The following is a 7691-nucleotide window of genomic DNA, read 5'->3' as shown; positions in this document are numbered from 1 at the left end:
AGATACATGCAATTTTACAGACTTTAAGAGGCCAATATCGTTTCATTCCGAAAGGTAAAGTTAACATTAATACTGTTTTCAGTTTTACCATCTTTTTGTCTTGATAATGGTATCCGTCTTTTATACTTTACCATTTTGGAATTGCCTTAAATGTCTTGTTTGGATGTGCTTGTAACTTGTAAGTATCAATGCTAATGCTGTTGCGGCTGCTGTTAGCCTGTGTTTATCAGTTAATTTATGCTCATTTGGGTTGATTTCTTTTTTTAAATAAACGGCAGGGAGTCCGTTTTGTTTTATAACTAGAAATCCTTTAACTGTTTAATTTAATTGTAACCCCACATGATGCAAACTAATCATTGGTGTTTATTTAGCCCTCAGGACTTTTTGTGTTATCATTTTATGTGACTGCACCTCGATCGTGCTGTTTACATTTCTGCTTAATACAGTATTAAATGAATCTCACACTATGACACACTATCATCCATTCAGTGTGTATCGAACTCTGTATACAAATTAGCCTTACATTTTTAACAGAGGTGAATCCCTTTGAAATAAGATTCAATGGGCACATAATCTGTTTCATATAGATAGACAAGTAGGCTATGATGTTTCACGAAAATACAATTGTATTTATTTTATATATCAATTATTTGATAGACATCAATCCTCAGTGGATATCCATCATTACACTAAATTACTGACTTGATCAAAGCTCTTAATTTAAACCATTTCCATGTGTATCATTATTAATTATTTTGCTAATTTCAGGGTATGGAATTCACAAAATCTCTTGCCCACCTGCCAAAAATGCGGTTCAATGATGTTGAAAGGCTTGCTGCTCAGTTTTCAGACACACCATCTTCCAAACGGGAAAAGGGGTACAAGTTCTTCATTGAACAGTATCTGTTTGATTATGAAGGTAAAGTGCTTTTGTCTTTGTTAGTAAAACATCAGCACAACATATTCTTTTGATACGTAACGTAACGTATTAGCCACATAAATGTGTGTGGACCCCTATCTGAATAGGTTTTGTGCCAGAGACCCTGCAGAGGGAAAAGATTTGTGTAAACAGTGTGCAGTTCCCACTAAGTTGCATATACTTCAGTGTGTTTCTCAGTCTGTCAGTGATTTCTGTAGTGAAACTCCAAAAACCTATGTTACAGTGTCAGAGTGACATATCTTTAAAAACAAAAGATTGTTTTTTTTGTGGACAAATGAAAGACTGAGAAAGACTCTGTTTGATCAAAATACATTTGACCATGTTGGCTTAGTGGTCCGGGCACCCTAGGCTCTAAAGTAGCCTGACAGTGCATTGTGAGTTTCAGTCCTTTTTTTTACTGCATGTCTCTCTGCATGTGTCCTGTCCATCTAAAGGCAGAAAATCTCTCTTTCTTTCTCTCTCTCTCTTTCTGTGGACACTGGCATGCATCCACTTGAGATTGAACTGTTTTTATTTTCCTTTGCTGTTTGTAGAAGTGTAAATGTAACGTGTTACAGCAACAACGCTCATTGTTTTTTTTCCTATTAACAGATCACACTTCATTCAGAAAAGGTTCCTGTGGAACTGGAGAGCACTTCTTGCTCATGTGCTGCTGGGAAGGCATTATGTAACCATATAGTGGCACTTCTCTTTCAAACCGCACACTACAGGTACGTCACAAAAAAGGATAATGGTAAAGTTATTTTTTTCTGTAATGCATGTAGGTAGGTTTAATTACGTGGAGAAAAACGTTTCCACAATATTCTAATTTTTATTTGCCTATGTAGTACCTTACGAGCCAAATCGGTACCGTTGCCTCTGGCCTGTACCAGCTCTCTGCAAACCTGGCACCGGCCGCGGACACAGGTCAGATATTAATGTTTTTTTATGTTGAACAAGTTCAACAATTCTATTGTTTTGTGTCTTGTCAATTCATTATTCATCTTTATTTTATCACAGGGGATTGCACCAGAGGCAACTAATGAAGTGGTGGTGCGTAAACCAGTGCCAAAGAAGAAAGATAGGGTCAGGACTGGTGTTAAGTGCACACTGTACCAGGCATTTACTGGTATGTATGACCGCTAACCAACATACATTAGATACCCATTTCTTTGGGACTTTATGATTACACTCACAAACAAGTCCTTCTGAACTTCTTAGGTATTATATCATACGTAGGCAACTAGCGGCACGGGGGCCACATACGTACAGGGCCGTATGTGCCCCTCGGGCCGCCACCTTCACTTAATGTGGCCCACAGGTTATTGATTTCAGCTGTCATAATTGCAAACATGACCCGATTGAATTACTTCTAGTTCTAATTACTTCTTCAGTCTATATTAGTAGCTTAATGACTAGTATTACAATGTAATTGTCTTTTTTTTATGTCCAATGTTTTGTATTTAGTTCATAAAGTTGACAGTATAAAGTATAACTAAATGCATTTGAAATTAAATAAAAATGTGTTGCACTGCGACGCGTTTTGAGCTTGTAGATCGGCAATTTTTGCCAGACAGACCTTGCTATTTTTTATCAAGGTCTGTGCCATGATATAGAGGGTATCTCGCATGTCAATGGAAAATCGAGTGGCAAAGTGAGTTTAACGTTGTTTAAAGCAATCAGATATCGTGAAAAGGCAGGTGTCATAATTAAATCAAAATTTGACGGTTCTCCTTTTTATTTCCTGTCAGGGCCTCTTGGATAGCTTGCAGGTGTCATGGGATCTGTCTGCTGCTATTGAAGAGGAAACCCGCCAGCAGTCCGAATGCCAGCTGTGGACCGACATACGCAAACCTCGTCTTACAGCCAGCCGATTCAGAGAAGCCACCCATGTTCGTGGGGAATCTTCCGCCAAAGCCTTGGCAGCCCGCATTCTCAAAGGAACTCCTCAGACAGCCGCAATGAAAAGAGGTCTGGATCTGGAGCCAGAAATACTGAGGAGACATGCAGACTGCTTTGATGTGTCTGTGACACAATGTGGCATCATAATCCACCCTGATGCACCTCACCTTGGAGCTAGCCCTGATGGTAAAGTCATCGATCCACAGGGAACACCACCATTTGGGCTGGTTGAGGTAAAAAGTTGTGTTGTTGAAGACCAGACACAAGTTAAACACCTCAACACAGTAAACGGCAAGCTGTACCTTAAGAAGAGCCATAAATACAACCATCAAGTTCAGGGTCAGCTAGCCTTAAGTGGTCTTCAGTGGTGTGACTTCATCACAGACACTCTCACTGACTATGCAGTTGAAAGGATTTACAGAGATGAAGACATTTTCCAATCAATGAGAGAGAAACTTGATCATTTTTACTTCAATGTGTACATGGATGTGTTCTTAAGCCGGTAAAAAGGAGATTGATTGATTGAAATATGTATTAAGTTTGCAGTATTGCAGTACATTGCAACCACAAACTCAATACAAAGTGGCGATGCACGATAATTATCGGCCTGATAATATATTGTATATATACTTTATTACTTACTCTTTTACGTTTACCATACTACACAATACTACTTTTTTTTACCTCAAAACTAGGTACGTAGCAAATAGCTAAACCTAATAATTCAAACGTTCTTTCACAGAGAAGCTGAGATTTGACAGTACTTGCGTGCTCTGCTTGTGCACTTATGGCCTACTTGTGTGCAACAAGCAAGTAGGCACTCGTCAGAGTGCAGTTCTAGTTTTATATATTTACATATTCTTGCAGTTCCGCTTAATGATTTGTCTTTTCAGATCTCAGAACTGAAAGGTTTTTCAGATGCATGTTCTCATTGTTCTGTGTGATGACCTTTATGTAATGAACACACAAAAGATGTGTAGCTGTCAATCCTTTATTTGAAAAATAAATTTACAGAGTAAATATCTTCTGTTACAATTTTATGAAGACAGCATAATACATAGAATCTAAACATAATCAAAATAAGTAATTGAAATACACTATGATAATATGTTAGTCCAAACAACACATTTCAACACAGAGACAAGTTACAATTGCACCACTAGTCCGTGGATATTAATGTGACATTGTAATTGCTGAAGAATGTCGGAAAACACTGCTTCTCAGTTATATCAATATCAGCAGGTCATTATGCAAGTTGAAAATTGATTAAAATAATTGATATAGTCCATCATGTTTAATGTATATAGCTGGACTAAACTGAATAATTTACATTACGTGTCAACATAATGCCTTATTTGAAGAACACTCATTTAACAGCTTTTTCCTCTTTGACACATCTTCATGTGTTTTTAGATTGCAATTCTGATTAAAGCCTTTTTCACAAACTGTACACGTAAATGGTTTTTCCCCTGTATGAGTCATGTGTATTTTTAATGCCATATTATGAATACCCCCTACGAAAGATTTTGTTGTGTGATGTATTTATTATTTTATTGTCTAGTTTTGTTTCGTTTGTTGTCTTAACTGTTTGTGAAACTAAATTGAAAAAGCAATAAAATTTTGAATCATAAAAAAAATAAATGAATACAGCCCTTGCCACAAACTGTACACCTAAAGGGGGTTTCCCCTGTATGAGTCCTCATGTGTACTTTTAGACTACCCTTTTGACTGCAGCCCTTGCCACAAACTGTACATGTGAAGGGCCTTTCCCCTGTATGAGTCACATGTGTTTTTAGATTACACTTGACACTAAATCAACTGTAGATTTAGTCTACTACAATCTTATGATATTTGGTCAACTAAAACTAGACCAACAATAAAACATTCCAGGTGACTAAAATGTGACTAAAACAAATGAAAACTATTCAAGACACTGACTTAAAACTAAAATCAAAATTTGCTGCCAAAAACACTGTAGGAGTAGGCTATATGCACTCTACTTATCATACTAAAAAGGATCACATGCAAATTGTTTGGCCCATTCATTCATCAATAGGGTTACACACCCTAACGGTTAGGGTGTGTACTGTGTAACCCTATTGATGAATGAATGGGAGGCTTCAGACTGGTTTGTCCCCTTCGACATCCAGAGGCCCCATGTAGTTGGACATGATGCAACAGATACTCCACAGCTGATTGACTGAACCGGTCATAGCCAGAGGAACGAGTCCATCCCAGATGTGGTACTCCTTCACTCTGCGTATGGCCCTTTCTACCAAAATCCTTAGACGGGCAATCTGCTGGGTCTTACGCGTGTCCTCCGCGCTGAGCTGAGCAGATTTCTTCAGAGGAGGAATGATGAGTGTTGCCCCCACATCAGAAAGCATGTTCTCTATTAGAAACCCCTTGTCCGCCATTACTGCATCTCCAGGTTCAAGTAACTGTAACAGCTGTGATTTACGAGTTATTTCGATGTCTGAGATGGAGCCCGTATACAGTTTGGAAACAAAAGTGACTACCCCACATGGAGAGATTCCAATCAGACCTTTAAAAGTGGTGTGGTTTTTGTAGTTGGAAAACATTTCTGACTGTAGTGACAGGGCGGATGGAGTTTCACAGCGTATTTCTGTGCAGTCTATTATGACTCTGACTTTAGGGCAGTAGATCTTGAACTTGTCAGGCATTGTAGCTTCTACTTGCTGTCTGGTCATCCACAATGGGAGTGAGCCCAGAACAAGAAAAAGGTAGCTAGTCCACGTTAAGATGTTGCGACTAACTGTGGATTGGCTGACCTTGAATATGGTTGACAAAGTTCTCTCATGAAGCCCGGCTGCAACACGACAGAGGAACATGAAAAACTGATCAATGAGTGGGAGTTTGCGACGAGGGCTACAGGTAGGTAGATCTTGTGCCGTTCGCTGTGCCTTGGTCCAGTACACTAGTTTTGAAGCTGAGGGTTTAATTGACTCCCAAAACACAGTGAAAACCTCCTTCGAGATGAATCTGGTGTAAAAACGGTAGTCTTCATCTGTAACACAATACTGGTAAATAAGGGGCTGCTCCACATCAACCTTCATCTGTGCAAGCTCCATCTCCAGCATTATGACCTTGAGCTCCAAGTCTCGTATTCTTCCAGAGGCAGTGTCCAGTTTAGCTTAAGAAGAAGGAGAAAAAAAAGGACACATGATCTATTTCACTATTTCACTATATCTATTTTCCAATCTAATTCACTAAAACAGTCTTGGAGCAGACATTAAAGATAAATCACCGGCACACTGTCTTCAGTTGTTCAATAAAGAAAACGTTATTATTAAAAAGTTAACTTTTTGGTCAAGGACTTGTCAGATGTCCTTGACTATAATCTTAAAGATTATAGTTTTGTTTATTGAGTAAGTGAAGACGCCATGCTGTCAATACTTACTCAATACTACAATATCTTTTCTGTAAGAAGACAGTACATTTTGTATACTAACCAGGAGATGGACGGGCATCATAATCGTGATCTTTGGAGACTGCACCTGCAGTGTACTCCCTCTGTGATGTTGTCCTCTGTCCACCAGACTGTCCCCTGTCTGCTGGAATGTCCCCTGTCTGCTGGTCTGTTCCTCCATGTCCTCTGTAGTCGGTGCTTCCCCCTGGGTCTAAGGGTCGGCGATATGGAAAATATATGACTATCTTTTCATTCAGGATACATGATATTTTTGATGCGTTTTTTAGGTTTATTATTCAAGTTACTTAACCGTACAACCACATACAAGGCATAACGTGGAGATATTTTATCACAATATTTATCGCCCACCCCTACCTGGGGCAGACATCTCCGCACAGTCATCCAAGGCAGCAGCACACAGGCGCTTCTGTGCTCGCTCGTACACCGACTCCCGTGTTCTTGAACCTATCCCAGTAGTGTAAAAAATAAATCCCAAAACATATCACCAAAGTTCCAGGTTCATGGGTAAATGCAAATACATCTTTTTTCAAATAAATAGAATTTGGAGTTTAAAAAATATATATTGTTGAAAGGTTAAATATTATATATTCTGGTGGTAATAATTGCTGTTCAGCAACAGGGGTCTCCCATTTATCCAGCTCTTTAATAAAACAGAAAATACAGTTGCAGGTAGGTAGCGAATTTTAACAAATTGGGAGAGTACCTATTTATCAACTTAAAATGTCAGGGGACACAGTACAGTAGTGTTAAATTAAAAGAGTCCATTTCAGTGGCCATCAGTAAGTATTTAGCTGCAAGTCTCTAAATTGCAGGTACTACGGTAAAGAATAGCTACTATGAGTTGGTCTCGTCTCTTCAGGTGTTAAATAGACTGGTGGTGATGATATGTTCCTGACAATAACGGGTACTTCATAAACAGATGTTTTAGACCTTATGTAAAAGTAGGTGTATCTGGACAAATGAGCATCAATTTGCATTGATATATAATGATGGTTGTATTAAAAAGTATTTTTAGGTTTTAATTCTTGACTTATCTGCCTTTTATCTACATATTGACAAAATTGATAGGCCTATCCTGATCTGAAAATGGGTTTACAGTTTACTAAATAGCTGGAGAGACAGGTACACAACTGTAATAGTTAGGTTTACATCGTCATGTGATAATTACCCCAGTCATTCCAGAGGAATCTTGAAGGCACTGTTCCTCGTTTAATGCGAGTACGTCCACCACTCGTTTTGGTTGACTTCATTATGTCCTCTGGGTTGAAATGTTCACTACATACGTGGGTGCTTCCACGTGTAATTGCAAAACTTGGTCCCTCATCTCTCTTGATTGCTGTCACCCATTTGGCACGTATCATTTCATCTCCCGGGAAGTCATGGAAGCTCAAATGGGGGGTTTTGTTCTTGCTGTTAGAG

Source organism: Protomyctophum parallelum (genome assembly GCF_964188405.1).
Source record: "Protomyctophum parallelum genome assembly, chromosome: 16".
Taxonomy (NCBI): domain Eukaryota; kingdom Metazoa; phylum Chordata; class Actinopteri; order Myctophiformes; family Myctophidae; genus Protomyctophum; species Protomyctophum parallelum.
The sequence above is the reverse complement of the archived record's forward strand: the minus strand, read 5'-3'. Positions refer to the sequence as shown.